A 19,821-nucleotide genomic window follows, 5' to 3' on the forward strand; every position below is an offset into this window, starting at 1 on the left:
AGGTGAAATTTCAGCTTCCGGCACTGCGTCGCTTTAACTAACAATTGCACGGTCGTGCGACGTGGCTCCCAAACAAAATTGACGTCCTTTTTTCCCCACAAGTCGAGCTTTCTTTTGGTGGTATTTGATCGCCTCTGCGGTTTTTATTTTTTGCGCTATAAACAAAAAAGAGCGACACTTTTGAAAAAAATACAATATTTTTTACTTGTTGCTGTAATAAATATCCCAATTAAAAAAAAAATAACACTTTTTTTTCTCAGTTTAGGCCGATACACATTCTTCTACATATTTTTGGTTAAAAAAAAAAAAAAAAAAAAAAAAAAAAAAAAAATCGCAATAAGCGACTGGTTTGCGCAAAAGTTATAGCGCCTACAAAATAAGGGACAGAATTATTTTTTTTTTACTAGAAATGGCGGCGATCTGCGATTTTTATTGGGACTGCGACGTTAAGGCGGACACATCGGACACTTTTGGCGCACATTTATACTGCGATCAGTGCTATAAATATGCACTAATTACAGTATAAATGTGACTGGCATTGAAGGGGTTAACACTAGGGGGTGAGGAAGGGGTTAAATATGTTTCCTATAAAGTGTTCTAACTGTAGGTGAAGGGGGGTGACTGGGGGAGGTGACCGATCTGTGTCCCTATGTACAAGAGACACAGATCGGTCTCCTCTCCAGAGACAGGACGCTGTCTGTGTAAAACGGCAATGAGAGATGATCTCATATGTTTACATATGAGATCATCTCTCATTGGCCGCCCAGATCGCATCGCAAACAGCCACTCTGATTGGCCGTTCGCGGCGATCTGTAATTGGCTGTGTCCAAGGGACACGGCCAACACAGAGTTTCCCCGCTGCGCCCTCTGGAGCGCGCGCGGGGGGAACGCGCAAAGGGGCGGACATCAATTGACATCCAGTTGGATTTTCAGATCCGCGCTGTAGCCGTCATTCGACTATAGCGCGGGTCTGAAGAAGTTAAAGAGAACCCCCCCCTCTCCCCCCGGGATTTCAAATGGCTGCAAAACTTGGGACGCGTTTGCGATGCCGTTACTCCTAATGGCGCCCCAATCGCGCCACAAATTTTGCAGTGACTGTTACGCAGTAAATTGTGCCAAATCGCAACACTGTCACCCAAAAAAAAAAAACTCACGTTCCTTTTTGAGTGACAAGCGTCGTGCGTTGTGATTGCGGCGCCATTCAAAGTAATGCGTCCCACGTTTTTTGCAGCCAGGTGGAATCGCAGCGATTTTGCCTGCGATTATATGTGAATGATGTTACAATTATCAATCAGCTGCTGCACCTGCAGGGCTCCAATGAGAAACTTGGCAGGGTCTGCATCCCTTTAGATGCGATTTCCCTTTGGCTACTTTCACACTGGAGCGGAGGTGCATTAGCGGCAAAGCACCACTAGATTTAGCAGCGCTTTTCGCCTGCTAGCGCGGCGCTTTTAACTCCCTCCATCGGCCAAAGAAAGCGTTAAATGTGCCCATGTTGTAGTGCTGCTGAATCGCTTTGGCAGCGCTGTCCATTCATTTCAATGGCAGGGGCGGTGTAGGAGAGCTGTATACACCACTCCCGCTCCGCCCCAAAGATGATACTTGCAGGATTTTTTTTCCCGTCCTGCATTCGCACCGCCCCAGTGTGAAGCGCTCGGCTCTCACACCGAGGAGGCATGAGAGGTGCTTTTCAGTCACGTTTTTTAGCACTAAAAACGCATGAAAAGCACCTCGGTGTGAAAGGGGTCTAAGGGAGTATCTCACCAAAAATGAAATTTGTGTTGCAGGGGATGCCCTAAATCTAACACATAATGCTCATGTATCTTGGGGTAGCTGGAGCGGTTTGGCATGTTCATGTCTCTAGATCGGGGGTCCGACGGCCTTCCAGCTGTTGCAAAACTACAAGTTCCATCATGCCTCTGCCTGTGGGAGTCATGCTTGTAACTGTCAGCCTTGCAATGCCTCATGGGACTTGTAGTTCCGCAACAGCTGGAGGGCCGCCAGTTTGAGACCCTTGCTCTAGATGACCCGGCACTGCCCCCAGGTGGCCATATTGCATTTTACAGAAAATTACTGCAGCTGCAGACTGAAAAGGAAAGGTCATTTTTAATAACATCCCATTACAATATTATTTATATTGTATATGACAGGGATATGCAATTAGCGGACCTCCAGCTGTTGCAGAACTACAACTCCCATGAAGCATAGCAAGACTGACAGCCACAAGCATGGCACCCAGAGGCAGAGGCATGATGGGACTTGTAGTTTTGCAACAGCTGGAGGTCCGCTAATTGCATATCCCCGGTATATGAGATAGAGATAATGGCCCGGATTCACAAAGCACTTACGCCGACGTATCTCGAGATACGCCGTGTAAGTATGCGCCGTCGTATCTATGCGCTGTGCCCACAGAACTAAATACGCCTGAAAATAGGCTTCAATCGGACCGACGTAACTTTCCTACGCCGGCGTATCGTGGGCGCATATTTACGCTGCCCGCCTCATTGCAAATATGCAAATGAGGGAGATGCATCGATTCGCGGACGTAGTTGCGCCCGGCACATAATATACGCGGTTTGCGTAAGGCTTACGTCCGGCGTATAGTTATTCCCCATATATGAGGCGCAACTCAAGCAAAAGGTATGAACCAGGGAACAGCCGTCGTATTTAACGTCGTTTACGTAGTACGTGAATAGGGCTGGGCGTAGGTTACGTTCACGTCGTAGGCAGTGATCAGTCGTATCTTAGGGAGTAGTTTCGACGTGATTCTGAGCATGCGCACTGGGATATACGTCCACGGGACGGTGCACGCGCCGTACATTTTAAGTACTTCTATGACGCTTGGCCCATCATTTGCATGGGGTCACGCCTCATTAGCATGGCTCACGCCCACTTCCACTTATGCCAAGGAAACCCAGCGTATCTTTAACAGCGAGTGGGAGCAAGTGCATTGTGAATACTGCGCCGGCGTAGCCTAAAAAAAGATACGCTACGCCGGCATAAATATGCGCCAATGTATGTGAATCCGGGCCTATATATATCTTTTTTTTTTCAACAAAAAAGTGGAATTACCCTTTAAGAAATCGGCACCGGTACAAGAAGAATAGAACATTCTGTGTGATCCGGACATACAATGTTCTTATGTACTAAACTATTTACAAAGCTGGAGCCGTGATGAAATCTCAGCCAATAAGCCAACAATGATTGCATAACCGAAGTCCGTGACACTCCCTATGTGCTTATCAACGTCCGCTTCAAACATCCACCGACATGTGAAACTTGAATTTATACACAACGGCTATAAAAAGCTGCAAAAGGGAGACGACTTACCTGGTGAAGCTGAACTCCGGGGAAATGGGGGGGGGGGGGGGGGGAACCCTGCCATTGAGCTCCCCCCTACACTGCAAGGGTTAAAATGCCAATTTCTGTCTAAGACATTGGTGCTCAACCTGTGGCCCTCCAGCTATTGCAGAACTACATGTCCCATGAGGCATTGCAAGCCACACCGACAGTTGCAAGCATGACACCCAAAGGCAGAGGCATGAGGAGACTTGTAGTTCTGCAACAGCTGGAGGGCCGCAGGTTGAGCACCCATGGTCTAAGACAGGGGTCCTCAAACTACGGCCCTCCAGTTGTTCAGGAACTACAATTCCCATTATGCCTAGTCATGTCAGTGAATGTCAGAGTCTTGCAGTGCCTCATGGGATGTGTAGTTCCGCAACAGCTGGAGGGCCGCAGGTTGAGCACCCATGGTCTAAGACAGGGGTCCTCAAACTACGGCCCTCCAGTTGTTCAGGAACTACAATTCCCATTAAGCCTAGTCATGTCAGTGAATGTCAGAGTCTTGCAGTGCCTCATGGGATGTGTAGTTCCGCAACAGCTGGAGTGCCGCAGGTTGAGCACCCATGGTCTAAGATAACCATTAACCTATTCCCACTTTTCAATCATGTGACCACTGCGATTGGATGTCACCTGATCGGCGGCCCATCCCATTGGCTCTCAATCATAATAAGAGATGGAGGGCGTACTCTTGACAGCTTGGTTGGTGTGCTGGGAGCATGCAGAAATCTCACAGCGTGTGGGCATTAAAGACCACCCTCTTGGCTACCACACATATGGGTGGAAAGGGGGTAAAAAAAAATATGAGTCCTATTTACCCTGCCCCTTACTTCTGCAACCAGTTCCCAAAAGCAGCTTCCCTGCGGCGCTCCACCTGCTGATCAACAATGCAGAACCTGCAGTCCAATGTAAGCGAGGACGCTGAGGGGCCTGCCCACAACCTGGAGCACCAGAGAAAATCCAGAGTGCCGGCTGCTGGAGGGAGCAAGGGGTAAGGCAAGTAACCCTCGGCTCACATCTACGGGATGGGCTGTGGGAATCGCAGCGATACCTGCACCTACCCGCAGTGCAAAAAAAAAAAACACGCTGCTGTGCGTGTGGTTCCTGCACACGCACTGCGTTTTTACATGTGCGATTGTGCCATTCAGTGTGTGGGCTTTCATGCCCCCTACACACTGAATGGCACATGTAAAAACGCAGTGCATGTGCAGGAACCACATGGGAATCGCATGGTCAAAATCACCATGCGATTTCCCTGCGGGACACATTTTGAGCATGCACCTTTTTTTTTTGTGGTAAAAGCAGACATGGCAGCCTATTCAAATGAATGGACTGCCCTTACCCGAGCAAGCGTGGCCCACACACATGCATAGGTGTGAACCGAGCCTTGTTAGGGCCACTTCACACCATAAAAACGCAGTCCGGGTGCGTTCCAAATGCTATTCTGCATATGCGTTTTTGGTGCAGTCCGGTGAATCCCCCCCCCCCTCTTTTACCGCAAAAGGGTTGTAAACCTTTAAGGTTTTTCACCTCAATGCATTAAGATGAAAAACCTTCTGTCACCCCCCATTACACTTACCTGAGCCCTGTGTTTCCCACAAAGGGGGACGAGCACACCAGCACCGGTTGGTGTCCCAGGTCCTGATTTGATAGCAGCGCAGCCATTGGCTCCCACTTCGGTCAGTCAAATCCAATGACGCGGGGGGGGGGGGCGCGGAGTCGAGTCCTGCTGTGTCAACAAACGCAGCAGCATTACTCGGGACCGCGCCCCGCATGGGTGTCCCGAAGGAGAGCACTTCTCCGATAGGGCACTCGAGAAGAGGAGGAGGAGCCAGGAAGGCCGCCGAGGAACCCCAGAAGAGGAGGATCAGGGCCACTCTGTGCAAAACCAACTGCACAGAGGAGGCAAGTGTGACATGTTTGTTTCGTTTTTTTAACCACTTCCAGACTGCCGCATGTATATGTACATCGGCAGAATGGCACGTACAGGCACATTGGCGTACCTGTACGTCCCTGCCTAGACGTGGGTCCGATTGGGAACCCCCTCCCCCCCGCTACATGCGGCGGTCGGATTCCCGCGGGGAGCGATCCGGGACGAGGGCGCGGCTATTCGTTTATAGTCGCTCCGTCGCGATCGCTCCCCAGAGCTGAAGAACGGGGAGAGCCGTATGTAAACACAGCTTCCCCGTGCTTCACTGTGGCGGCATATCGATCGAGTGATCCCTTTTATAGGGAATCACAATTGATGACGTCAGTCCTACAGCCACACCCCCCTACAGTTGTAAACACACACTAGGTGAACCCTAACTCCTACAGCGCCCCCTGTGGTTAACTTCCAAACTGCAACTGTCATTTTCACAATAAACAATGCAATTTAAATGCATTTTTTGCTGTGAAAATGACAATGGTCCCAAAAATGTGTCAAAATTGTCCGAAGTGTCCGCCATAATGTCGCAGTCACGAAAAAAAATCGCTGATCGCCGCCATTAGTAGTAACAAAAAATAAAAAATAAAAAATAAATAAAACTATCCCCTATTTTGTAAACGCTATAAATTTTGCGCAAACCAATCGATAAACGCTTATTGCGATTTTTTTTACCAAAAATAGGTAGAAGAATACGTATCGGCCTAAACTGAGAAAAAAAAATGTATATATGTTTTTGGGGGATATTTATTATAGCAAAAAGTAAAACATATTGCATTTTTTTCAAAATTGTCGCTCCATTTTTGTTTATAGCGCAAAAAATAAAAACCGCAGAGGTGATCAAATACCACCAAAAGACAGCTCTATTTGTGGGGGAAAAAGGACGCCAATGTTATTTGGGAGCCACGTCGCACGACCGCGCAATTGTCTGTTAAAGCGACGCAGTGCCGAATTGTAAAAACCCCTTGGGTCATTTAGCAGCATATTGGTCCGGTCCTTAAGTGGTTAAAACCCTGAACCTTTACAACCCCTTTAACCCAAGGCCGGGTTCACACTAGTGCGATGCGAGAACCCTGCAAAACCGCTGCGGGTCGCACCCGACCACATGCGAACTGCTGGGGGGTGTCATACAACATTAACACCCCCATTTCAGCTCTCATATCGCACTGCGAACTGACAGTTTAAACATGAATCCGATCGCACCCATGCGATCCGATTCTGGTGCGGACAAAAAAAAAAAAAAGTCCTGTGCGAGTTTGGTCCAAATGCGGTGCGATATCAGCCAGAAATCGCATTGCACGGACATCGCATTTGATTTGCAGTGCGAATCACATGCGAAAACGCACAGCACACTAGTGTGAACCGAGCCTAACACAAGGACGTGTGTGTGCGTTTTTGCTGCGTTTAACCGCGTTCCAATACAGTCTAATGCAGGAAAAAAAAAAAAACAGTGGGAACTATGCCATTGAAAACCATATCAACCACTTGAGGGGAAGCCCCACCGTAAGGGAAGTTTTCACATTCAGTCTCCCTATACAAACCACCCACACACTGTACACACAACCTACACACTCACACAAGACATACTCGACTTATGACTGTACACTTGTTGGGAAATAGCAAGTCCCAACATGTCCCAGACCAGTGCAACCCGCTGGGGCCTGTAGTCCCACACAGCTGGAAACCAATTAAAGAACACGGCACTGCATTACAGATAGGATCACAGCTGGACACCGACAACTCCTCCGGCTGATGACAACTGAAACCCACACAGCGGTCATGCGGCTTTCCAGAGCGGACCGACCGGTTCCCAAAATATAGATCTGTCCCGTGCTGAGTGTCAGAGAGAGAAGCGGAGATTTCTATAGTGATGGTCAGCCATAGAGACAAAGGTCACATTCCAGAACTAACCGTGACGAGGGGGGGGGGGATATAGAGAAGGAAAGAAAGGGAGAAGGAAAAGAAGGAAAAGAAAAGAAGGAAAAGAAGGAAAAGAAGGAAAAGAAGGAAAAGAAGGAAAAGAAGGAAAAGAAGGAAAAGAAGGAAAAGAAGGAAAAGAAGGAAAAGAAGGAAAAGAAAGAAAAGAAAAAAGGAAAGAAAAAGGAAAAGGAAAAGAAAAGGAAAAGAAAAAAGGAAAAGAAAAAGAAAAGGAAAAGAAAAAAGGAAAAGAAAAAAGGAAAAGAAAAAAGGAAAAGAAAAAAGGAAAAGAAAAAAGGAAAAGAAAAAAGGAAAAGAAAAAAGGAAAAGAAAAAAGGAAAAAAAAAAAAAAGGAAAAAAAAAGAAAGAAAAGAAAAAGTAATACTCCCAAAGGGAAATGAATAAGGTTCTAGAGATATATATGTAGAATTAGGAAATAAAGATAAGATTTGATATAGATAGAATGGGATTGCTGACTAGAGGTCGACCGATATGGGTTTTTCTCTGGCCGATGCCGATATTTAGAAACCGGGGCACTGGATGCCACTAATTGGCACTGGAAGATGGCACCAGCAGAAGGCACCGATTGGCAGGTGGCACTGGCAGGTTGCACTGGATGGCACTAGCAGATGGCACTGATTGGCAGGTGGCACTAATTGACACTGGCAGATGGCACCGATTGGCACATGGCACTAACAGGTGACACTGGCAAGTGGCACTGACTGGCAGGTGGCAGTAATTGGCACTGGATGGCAATAGTTAGCACTGGCAGATGGCACTGGTTGGCATTGATGGCTTTAGTTGGCACTGGCAGGTGGCACTGGTATTGGCACTGGATGGTGGCACTGGATAGAAGGTGGCACTGGTATTGCCACTGGATAGAAGGTGGCACTGGTATTGCCACTGGATAGAAGGTGGCACTGGTATTGCCACTGGATAGAAGGTGGCACTGGATAGAAGGTGGCACTGGATAGAAGGTGGCACTGGCACTGGATAGAAGGTAGCACTGGTAGATGGCACTGGACGGCAAGTGGCACTGGTGCGAAAAAAAAAAAAAAAAAGTCACCACCCTCAGTACAGACCCCCTCTCCCTTCAGGATAGACACCCACCCCCCTCCTCAGTACAGACCCCCCCACCGTAGTACAGACACCAGAGAGCGGTGTCTGTCCCACAAGCGTGGGCCCCTCCTTCTCTGTGGGTGTAAACAGAGAGGAGGGCCGCCGCGCTGGGTGTACCAAGATGGCCGCGGCCTTTCCTGATGCTGTGACCGTGGCGATCACAGCATCAGGGAAGACCGCGGCTTCGGCCTAGCTCTGGAGCCGCGCCACCGCTAGTGGCCATGTTAAATATCGGCCAAATTTGGATAAAAATCGGCCGATGCCGATTTCTCCAAAATATTGCTGACCATGTTGCAGTGAAGGATCGGATCGGATTGAAGAACACAGACAGGTAGACATGAAGAATGAGATCAGACACACAGAATCAGGTGACGTTGTTGCAGGGAAGGATCGGATCGGATCGGATCGGATCGAAGAACACAGACCGGTAGACATGAAGAATGAGATTAGGTGACGTTGTTGCAGGGAAGAGATACGGACGGAGTTTTCTTTTAAAGAATCTGTGTAAACAAGACCATTGTGGGCGCATGGGGGCCGCCTCCCTATCCATGCCCCCCCCTTTCAGGACGCCGGGCGCATGAATTCCTATGGCGGGGGTGTGTTTTTTGAAGCACCTGATTACAGCCAGAGGCTCCAATAGGCTTCAAAATAGGGTAGGCTTGGGGCGCAGAGCATTGCGCCCCAAGCCCACCCAGGTGCTTTACAACAGCGAATGAATATTCTTTGTTGCAACACTGATCCTCCTCCCAGGCCAATCAGGAAGCGGGTCTGATACCCGTCACCCGATCCTATTGGATGGCTAGGAGAAGGATAGATAAGGAGGAGGGGAGGGGCTAGAATCCACCATGGAAGGAGAGGACTCAGAGTCAAGCTGCTGCACGCCACTGATGGGGGCAAGTGCCGGACCGCCCACAAACAGCAGGCAGGCGGGCGAACGGGGTGGGGTGTATCAGCCTGTGCAGTGTCCCCGTGTATAGATCCTCTGGAGACGCCTCCCTCATTCCTCCAGCAGCAGTTCCTGGTGACTGGCTGTCAGTCCGGGTGTGTAGATTGGGAGGGGGATCAGAGCACACACAGCCCGTTAGTACCGGGAGCCCGGACCGACTGCAAGGGGGGGGGGGGTTTGTTTGCAGCCCCCCTCCCCAAAAAATACAAATAAAAAAACACACACACACACACACACACACACAAACACACACCAGCCGCTGGACAAGACAAATAGGATTAGAGATAGATCGATCGCCCCCCCCCCCCCCCGACATTGGTCATAAAGGGGAATGCACTGATAACCTACACCCCCCCCATATATTACCCTCCCCCCACATATTACACATATTCCCTCCTCCCACATATTACACATATAACCCCCCACCCTGACATTAGTCATAATGGGGAATGCACTGATAACCTACACCCCCCCCCCATATTACACATATACCCCCCCCCCCCAATATTACACATATGCCACCCCACATATTACACATATACCCTCCCCCACATATTACACATATGCCCCCCCTGACATTGGTCATAAAGGGGAATGCACTGATAACCTACACATATACCCCCCCCATATTACACATATGCCACCCCACATAATAAATATACCCTCCCCCCACATATTACACCCCACATATTACACATATACCCCCCATATTACACATATGTCACCCCACATATTACACATATACCCTCCCCCCACATATTACACCCCACATATTACACATATACCCCCCATATTACACATATGCCACCCCACATATTACACATATACCCTCCCCCCACATAGTACACCCCACATATTACACATATACCCCCCATATTACACATATGCCACCCCCCATATTACACATATGCCACCCCACATATTACACATATACCCTCCCCCCACATATTACACATATACCCTCCCCCCTGACATTGGTCATAAAGGGGAATGCACTGATAACCTACACATATACCCCCCCCAATTACACATATGCCACCCCACATATTACATATACCCTCCCCCTTCCATTATTACACATATCCCCCCCCCCCAATTACACATATACCCCCCCAATTACACATATGCCACCCCACATATTACATATACCCTCCCCCTTCCATTATTACACATATCCCCCCCCCCCCAATTACACATATGCCACCCCACATAATAAATATACCCCCCCTCCCATATTACACATAGATACTTCCAATATTACACATATGCCACCCCCCCCCCCCACCCCGACATTGGTCATAAAGGGGAATGCACTGATAACCTAAACATATACCCCCCCCCCCCCCCAGTTACACATATCCCCCACATATTCCCTCCATGAATTACACATATCCCCCCCCCCCCCCCCGATACACATACCCTCCATATTACATATATGTACTATATCACCAGGATAACCTCTACCTGCACCCCCCCCCCCCAATAGTGTGTGTATATAAAAAATATGCCCCATATTATATACACACGCAATATATATATACCCCTCCATATATTACACATATACCCCCCCCCCCATATATTACACAAACCCCCCCCCCCCATATACATACCCTCCATATTACATATCTGTACTATATCACCAGGATAACCTCTACCTGCGCCCCCCCCCCCAATAGTGTGTGTGTGTATATATAAAAAAATATACCCCCATATTATATACACACACAATATATATATATATACCCCTCCATATATTACACATATACCCCCCCCCCATATATTACACAAATCCCCCCCCCCCCCATATACATACCCTCCATATTACATATCTGTACTATATCACCAGGATAGCCTCTACCTGCACCCCCCCCCCAATAGTGTGTGTATATAAAAAATATACCCCCATATTATATACACACACAATATATATATATATATATATATCCCCGATATGATATATCTACAGTGTATATATATCCTCCCTCCTCCCCCATATAACACACGATATATTATATAGTAATGTGATGAGTAGTGGCCCCCCAATACACAACACACGTGGGGTGGGGAGCCCCCGGACACACTCACCTATATGGGGCCCCTATGGGGGGTCCCCGCCCGTCACTCCTGAGAATATTTCCTCTCTGCCTTCCCCCCGGAGACTCTCTTCTCCTCCACCTCCTCCCCTTCAAGCCCCGCCCTCCTTCCTTCCTTGATAGACGGTCCGACCCTATCAGGGCACACGACAGCGACAAGGACCGTTGCCCGGGTAGCCGCCTAAAAGAGAGGAACTGCGCACGCAGCGATCAGCAGCCAAAGGACTACAGTTCCCAGCATGCCTGGCATTTGTGAGTCAAAGCCACGCACGCTGTACGTCAGAAAATAAAAAGCAGCCATCATTTTGAAGACTTTACAGTGGTCTACAACAAAATGGCGGCCATGCTTGTGTACAGGCAGAGTAGGGCTCTTTACAAGCTGGTCAAAGGCTAGCTGTCCTCCACCAGTGACAGATTTGAGATATCCTGCACTGGATCACAATTTTGCAATCTTTTTAAATTAATAGTATTATTTCGCTTTATATGCCCTCCCCCTTTCTGTCCTCGAAGTCCTTGTTAGGGTTAAATGTCTTTGTAGTTGCTATTTGGGATGATGACAGATTCTGTGGGCTCTTAGTGGCTCTTCCTTCTCCATAGAGTGTAACGGATGACCAAATCGGGTCCGCCGGAATAACCGACAGGCGGAACTGATCGGGTGAAAGGGGCCTAAATGTCATTCATATATAAATATACTGTATAGATACGGCAGCAAGGCGTCTCTCCTGTGCAGGATCACGTACCTAGTACGTGATCCTTTACTTCCGGGTCTGGGGAGTGTGTGTGCGCACTCACCGCCAACAACCTGCTCCCAGAGGCGTATCTAGTGAAAATGGCGCCTATGGCAAGCACTGAAACTGCGCCCCTGTCAAAACATTTGAAACCTTTCAGATAAACAGGGACAGGGAGGGATGCAGTGCGACGAGGACATAGAGGGACCACTGGCGGCTGGTGCTGAATTTTTTTTTGGGGGGAGGGCGCAAACAAACTGAAAAAAAATAAATCAATTGCAGCCACTGTGCCCATCAAAAGCAGCCACTGTGCCACCAATGGCCAGTCATAGGCCGTCAAGGGGGCACCTGTCACACCCCTTCCTGGGCCAAGTAGCAATATTAGCAATTCCTGTGCCGGCGCCGCGCTTCAGCAGGCCGGCTGCGATGCCGGGAGCTACATTAGTGCGGGAGGCGGCCGCAGGAGGATGGGTGGGGGTTTTTCCGTGCAGGGGGTAGCTTTTTGACGCCCCCCCCCCCTCCCCATGGCGCCCATGGCACTTGCCATGGCTGCCATACCCTAGATACGCCACTGCCTGCTCCCCATGTCAGGGCCGGTGCTACCACTAGGCAGCTACCTAGGGCACCCTACTGCCTAGAGTCACTGGTGTTCCTACTCTCTTCTCTCTGCAGCAAGTAACTAAGTCTCAGCATCAGTAGGTAGCAGCCTAGTGTTAGAGGCGCAGCGGTGGCAGAGGACTATGTCCCGACTCATTCATTGATGGGCACTGGTATACCCTCCATATTATTGATAGACGCTGGAAGGCTGCATTGATGGGCGCCGGTAGGCTACATTGATGGGCGCTGGAAGGCTGCATTGATGGGCGCCGGTAGGCTGCATTTGATGGGTGCCGGTGGGCTGCATTGATGGGCACTGGTAGGCTGCATTAATGGGTGCTGGAAGGCTGCATTGATGGGTGCCAGTAGGCTGCATTGATGGGCGCTGGAAGGCTGCATTGATGGGCGCTGGTAGGCTTTATTTGATGGGCGCTGGTGGGCTGCATTGATGGGCGCTGGTGAGGCTGCATTTGATGGGCGCTGGTGACGCTGCATTTTATGGGCGCTGGTGAGGCTGCATTTGATGGGTGCTGGTGAGGCTGCATTGATGGGTGCTGGTGAGGCTGCATTTGATGGGTGCTGGTGAGGCTGCATTTGATGGGTGCTGGTGAGGCTGCATTTAATGGGCGCTTAAAGTGGTTGTTAACCCTTTACAACCACTTTAACCTACAGGTAAGCCTAGATTAAAGGAGTTTAAAAGTCAGCAGCTGCAGTATCAGCTCAGAGAGCCAGAACGGGGATCTGTGTATGTAAACAAACAGATCCCCATTCTGACAGTAGAGTAGAGAGAGATCTGCTGTTCCTAGTAATCAGGAACAGCGATCTCTCTCTACTCCCAGTCAGTCCCCTCCCCCCACAGTTAGAAACACCTCCCTAGGGAACACTTAATTCCTAGTGTTAAAGTGGATGTAAACCCCTCTCATCCTTTCTAAAGTACTGCCATAGTGCTGATCTATAAGGATATAGATGCCTCCTGCATGTATCCTTACCTGTCAAATGTCTCCCCTCTGTCTGTTATAAGAAATGAAAAACTGCAGATTCTGTGGGCGGATCTGTTGTCTGGAGCTCGGTGGGTGGAGTCGTGATGTCAGTAGACTCCCCGCCCTCCTCTACACTCCTCTTATCAACATGCATTTTCTCCTGTGTATTCCTTACACTAAATTCTGCTACGATCCAGTCAAAATCCAGAAAAGTAACCACATGACTTCAGAAAAGGAAGCTCCATGACCGAGACCGCGGGACCAGCGGACCTGATCGCCACTGGAGACCCGCGAGCTAAAGAACGGAGAGAGCCGTGTGTAAACACGGCTTCCGCGTTCTTCACTGTGGCGGCTGCATAAATCATGTCATCCCTTTTATAGGGGGACACAATCGATGACGTCACACCTACAGCCACACCCCCCTACAGTTGTAAACACACTTCAGGGAACACATAACCCCATCAGCGCCCCATAGTGGTTAACTCCCAAACTGCAACTGTCATTTTCACAATAAACAATGCATTTTAAATGCATTTTTTGCTGTGAAAATGACAATGGTCTCAAAAATGTGCCAAAATTGTCCGATGTGTCCGCCATAATGTCGCAGTCACGAAAGAAATCGCTGATCGCCGCCATTAGTAGTAAAAAAAAAAAATTAATAAAAATGCAATAAAACTATCCCCTATTTTGTAAACGCTATAAATTTTGCGCAAACCAATCGATAAACGCTTATTGCAATATTTTTTTACCAAAAATAGATAGAAGAATACGTATCGGCCTAAACTGAGTAAAAAAATTTTTTTTTAGATATTTTTGGGGGATATTTATTATAGCAAAAAGTTAAAAATATTGCATTTTTTTCAAAATTGTCGCTCTATTTTTGTTTATAGCGCAAAAAATAAAAACCACAGAGGTGATCAAATACCACAAAAAGAAAGCTCTATTTGTGGGAAAAAAAGGACGCCAATTTTGCCACGTCGTACGACCGCGCAATTGTCAGTTAAAGCGACGCAGTGCCGAATCGCAAAAAGGGGCAAGGTCCTTTAGCTGCATTTTGGTCCGGGCCTTAAGTGGTTAAAGCAGGATTTCACCCTGGAGCTGCTGACTTTTAATAAGGACACTTACCTGTCCTAGGCACCCGCGATGTCGCAAAGAGGCTGATCGCTCGATCCTGGCAGCTCCCAGCGCTGCCATCCTTACTGAGGGAAACAGGCAGTGGAGCCTTGCGGCATCACTGCCCGTTTCCTACTGCGCATGCGCAAGTCTTGCATCGCTTTTGTGAATGGGCGGCTGCTTTCTGGGATACACACAGGTACCAGAAGGCAGCGTGAACCATTCCCCAGAAGACAACGTGGGAAGGGCGAGGAAGAAGACCTGCCGCGGTATGGGAAGTGGCAGATTAGGAAGTTCTGCATAGAAACCTCCATTTCTGGTAAGTAAAACATTTTTTTTTTTCAATTTTTTTTTTTTACGTTTTTTTTCATGATTTTGGTGTCTTTTTTTCTTTTTTTTTTAGGGTGGACCTCCACTTTAACTACTTCAGTCCCGGGCCATAGTAAAAAGACGGCCTCCAGGTGGCTCTATAAATCCGGGAGGCCATCTTTTTACGGCCTCGGGTCCTCCGGGCACTGGGGGGCTCGCCGGCGCGTCACCGCGATGCCAATGCGTGTGCCTAGCGGCCACGATGTCCGCCAGGTACCCGCAATCGGCAGTTTTAGAGCAGGGACGTGGAGCTCTGTGTGTAAACACAGAGCTCCACGTCCTGTCAGGGAGAGGAGACTGATGCTGTGTCCCTTATACATAGGGACACAGCATCGGTCACCTCCCCCAGTTAGTTCCCTCCCCCTACATTAAGAATCACTCCCAGGATACACATTTAACCCCTTCCTCGCCCCCTAGTGTTAACCCCTTCCCTGCCAATCTAATTTATACAGTAATCAGTGCATTTTTATAGCACTGTTCGCTATATAAATGTGAATGGTCCCAAAAATGTGTCAAAAGTGTCCGATGTCTCCGCCCATAATATCGCAGTCCTGACAAAATTCGCAGATCGCCGTATTACTAGTAAAAAAAAAAAAATAATAAAAAAAAAATCATAATTCTATCCCCTATTTTGTAGCCACTATAACTTTTGCACAAACCAATCACTATACGCTTATTGGGATTTTTTTTTCTACCAAAAATATGTAGAATACATATCGGCCTAAACTGAGAAAAAAAAAAGTTTTTTTTGTTTTTTTTAAATGGATATTTATTATAGCAAAAAGTAAAACATATTGAGTTTTTTTTTTTAAATTGTCGCTCTATTTTTGTTTATAGCGCAAAAAATAAAAACCGCAGAGGTGATCAAATACCACCAAAAGAAAGCTCTATTTGTGGGGAAAAAATGACGCCAATTTTGTTTGGGAGGCACATCGCACGACCGCGCAATTTTAATTTAAAGCGACCCAGTGTTGAAAGCTAAAATTTCGCCTGGGCAGGAAAGGGGTGTATGTGCCCAGTAAGCAAGTGGTTAAAGTAGGTTTACAATGTTATGTTGGCCCGCATTGATAGACATCTTTGGTCATAGGTTGGACACCCCTACTTTAAAGCTTTCTTTTTTTTCTTTTTTTTTTATGCAAACGCTTTTATTAGAGCGTAAAAAAGGCATTACAAAACTAAAGAAAAATGAAGACATTAGTCGGGATGCAACCCGTATAGAAAGGCATACCGGTACATGTTAGTCATAGTCACAGTGGTACCCAATACAGATTATAGATCATAGCGTGTTGTATTTTTTTCATCTATTAGATTATAGCGACTCCTACGATGATATTCTACAAATAGATGAAGAGATGAGAGACAGACACACAGAGACGTCAAAGATTAGCTGAGTCACTTATCTGACCAACATGCCGAAAAAAACGCAAAGGCCACACCTAACTCACGTGTAGCCAAATTTAACCCAATTCAGAACCGGGTGTACAATTTTTTATTTTATGGTTTTGAACAGTTCAGATGTCCGTGAAATCTTTGTAGAATTGTAGTGATAAAATTACCTTTTTTTAGGTGGCAAACCTTAAAGGGACACTAAAGGTTCCTTTTTTTTTTTTAAACCAAACATGTCATACTTGCCTCCACTGTGCAGCTCATTTTGCACAGAGTGGCGCCAATCCTCCTCTTCTGGGGTCCCTCGCAATGGTGGGTTGTGTGTCCCATAAGGGATAGAAATGGACAGAGAGACCCAGGAGTAGGAGAATGTCACTTGTCATCGCCTGCAACAGAGACTTTTAACTTGGGGTTCACCCTGAAGATACCAGTGCTGGAGAAACGCCTCTGAAGGACTAAGGGCTCATGTACACTACAGATTCTAAACTTGAGTTTCGGAGCTTTTGCCGTTTTTTTTTTTTGCCAAAGCTCTTAAAGGGTTAATAAAGGAAACATTTTTTTTTCTTTAAAATAGCAAACATGTCATACTTACCTCCGCTGTGCAGTTCGTTTTGCACAGAGTAGCCCCGATCCACGTCTTCTGGGGTCCCTCGGCGGCTGTCTCTGGTACTCACCACATTCATGCGAGAGAGCTCGCATGGTGATGAGTCCTTACGGGCGCGCTCCCATGATGCAGCGAGCGGCCATAGCCGCTCACTGTATCACTCGGCCCGCCCCTCGGCGCGCCGTGTAACTGGATGTGATTGACAGCAGCGCCAGCCAATGACTGCGCTGCTCTCAATCCATCCGCTCTAGCCAATCAGCGGCCAGGCTGAGCGGCGAAGAGGATCTCGGGACCGTGCGCGGGACTTTCGAGGGGTCAGGTAAGTAAATTGGGGGCTGGGGGGGAGGGGGGCCGGCATCATCAGATGTTTTTTCACCCTAATGCATAGATTGCATTAAGGTGACATTTTTTTTTCCTTTACAACTCCTTTAAGCTTAACTCCATAAAGGCCTACATGTCCATGCACACATAGGTTTTTACAAGTGTAGCACCCTGATGTTTCGGCAGGATTGCTATTAAATTTAGTTGCCAGGCGATAGTTGCCTTGGCCAATTTTTAGCAATTGATTCCTCTCTAAATCTGGACTTGTTGCACCCTTTCTCTTCTGTCACTGGGTGGCACTATGCTAGTGACATTAGATAAGACAGGGGCTTTGCAAACTCAGACGTAATTGGATCTGGTGTCTCAGCCAATGGGCAGGGATTTTCTTGGGTCCCTGGGAGAGCCTTATTATTTGGGTGGAGTCAGGTGATCGGGGTTCTGTGCCACCTGGAAGGCTGTCTGGGTGGACGTGTGTGTTATGCTGCCGCGGGCTGCTAGGCCGTAAGCCTGAGGCCTATCCCAGGGCCATCTTTCTGCTAGGCTGTCTGAGGGCCTATCCATCAGCAGGAGAAGCAGCGTAGGGTTGGGACTGCGGGCTTGTAGTCAAAGCAGAAGTAGTGGTTCAGCCGGACGGGGAACCAGCTGTGGTTGGAGGTAGAAGGGGAAGCTGTCGCCACTAAGGGACCATCCACCTTGTTATCGGAGACCACTGGGAGTAAGCTGAAGCATATACCAGAGCAGTCTTCTTACAAGCTGGGAGCGGTGAAGAAGTGAAAAAACTTCAGCGAGGAACAGCAGAGGTGACGCTTACGGAGCATCAGTGGGTACCAAGCCAGGGACCCAGTGGGACAGCAGAGGTGACGCTTGCGGAGCATCAGTGGGTACCAAGCCAGAGAGCCAGCGGGACAGCAGAGGTGACGCTTGCGGAGCATCAGTGGGTACCAAGCCAGAGAGCCAGCGGGACAGCAGAGGTGACGCTTGCGGAGCATCAGTGGGTACCAAGCCAGAGAGCCAGCGGGACAGCAGAGGTGACGCTTGCGGAGCATCAGTGGGTACCAAGCCAGAGAGCCAGCGGGACAGCAGAGGTGACGCTTGCGGAGCATCAGTGGGTACCAAGCCAGAGAGCCAGCGGGACAGCAGAGGTGACGCTTGCGGAGCATCAGTGGGTACCAAGCCAGGGACCCAGCGGGACAGCAGAGGTGACGCTTGCGGAGCATCAGTGGGTACCAAGCCAGGGAACCAGCGGGACAGCAGAGGTGACGCTTGCGGAGCATCATTGTGTGCCAAGCCAGGGACCCAGCGGGACAGCAGAGGTGACGCTTGCGGAGCATCATTGTGTGCCAAGCCAGGGAACCAGCGGGACAGCAGAGGTGACGCTTACGGAGCATCAGTGGGTACCAAGCCAGGGAACCAGCGGGACAGCAGAGGTAACGCTTACGGAGCATCAGTGGGTACCAAGCCAGGGAACCAGCGGGACAGCAGAGGTGACGCTTGCGTGGCATCATTGTGTGCCAAGCCAGGAACCTAGTGGGTCAGCGGAGGTGACGCTTGAAAAGTATCTGAGTGCCAAGCCAGGGACCCAGCAGGGAAGTGGGGGTGACGCTACAGAAGAGGCCGAGTTTTCTATTGATATGCAGAGCTGATAACTTGGCCGTATCCGCCCATCAACATTGCAAATCCGACCCCTCATTTGTTTAACCACTTCACATCCCGCCCATAGTCATATGACGTCCACAGATGGGATCTCCTATCCTGGGTGGATGTCATATAACGTCCTGGGCTTCGTGGCATCACTCGGGACTCAGTGCGCGTGCCCGGCGGCCACGATGTCCGCTGGTCACCCGCGATCACGGCAGGACCGTGGATCTGTGTGTGTAAACGCACAGATCCAGGTCCTGTCAGAGGAGACGAGACCGATGTGTGTTCCCAGTACAGAGGAACACCGATCGGTCTCTTCCCCTTGTGAGTCTCCTCCCCCTACAGTTAGAATCACTCCCTAGGGAACATATTTAACCCCTTCAGCGCCCCCTAGTGTTAACCCCTTCCCTGACAGTCACATTTATACAGTAATCAGTGCCGTTTTATAGCACTAATCGCCGTATAAATGTGAATGGACCCAAAAATGTGTCAAACGTGTCCGATATGTCCGTCGCAATGTCATGGTCACAATAAAAATCGCAGATTGCCACCATTACTAGCAAACAAAAAACGAACTTTTGCGCAAACCAATCAATATAAGCTTATTGCAACAACAAAAAAATTGTGATATTTATTAAAGCGGGGGTTCACCCTTAGAGGGCACTTTTTCCCCTTAGATTCCTGCTCGTTTTCTCTAGGGGAATCGGCTATTTGTTTTAAAATATGTGCAGTACTTACCCGTTTACG

General features: G+C 48.6%; 1 protein-coding gene across 1 annotated transcript in view; it reads right to left on the reverse strand.

Annotated features, from left to right (window-relative positions):
- BCL2L1 (BCL2 like 1) overlaps window positions 1-11,538 on the reverse strand; it is a 22,557-nt gene extending 11,019 nt beyond the window's left edge. The window contains exon 1 of the mRNA XM_040329955.1: window positions 11,331-11,538. The gene's annotated coding sequence lies outside the window, so the exon portion shown is untranslated. The remainder of the gene's footprint in view (window positions 1-11,330) is intronic.
- Between the last annotated feature and the right edge of the window lie 8,283 nt (window positions 11,539-19,821).

Source organism: Rana temporaria, chromosome 12, assembly GCF_905171775.1.
Source record: "Rana temporaria chromosome 12, aRanTem1.1, whole genome shotgun sequence".
NCBI classification, from domain to species: domain Eukaryota; kingdom Metazoa; phylum Chordata; class Amphibia; order Anura; family Ranidae; genus Rana; species Rana temporaria.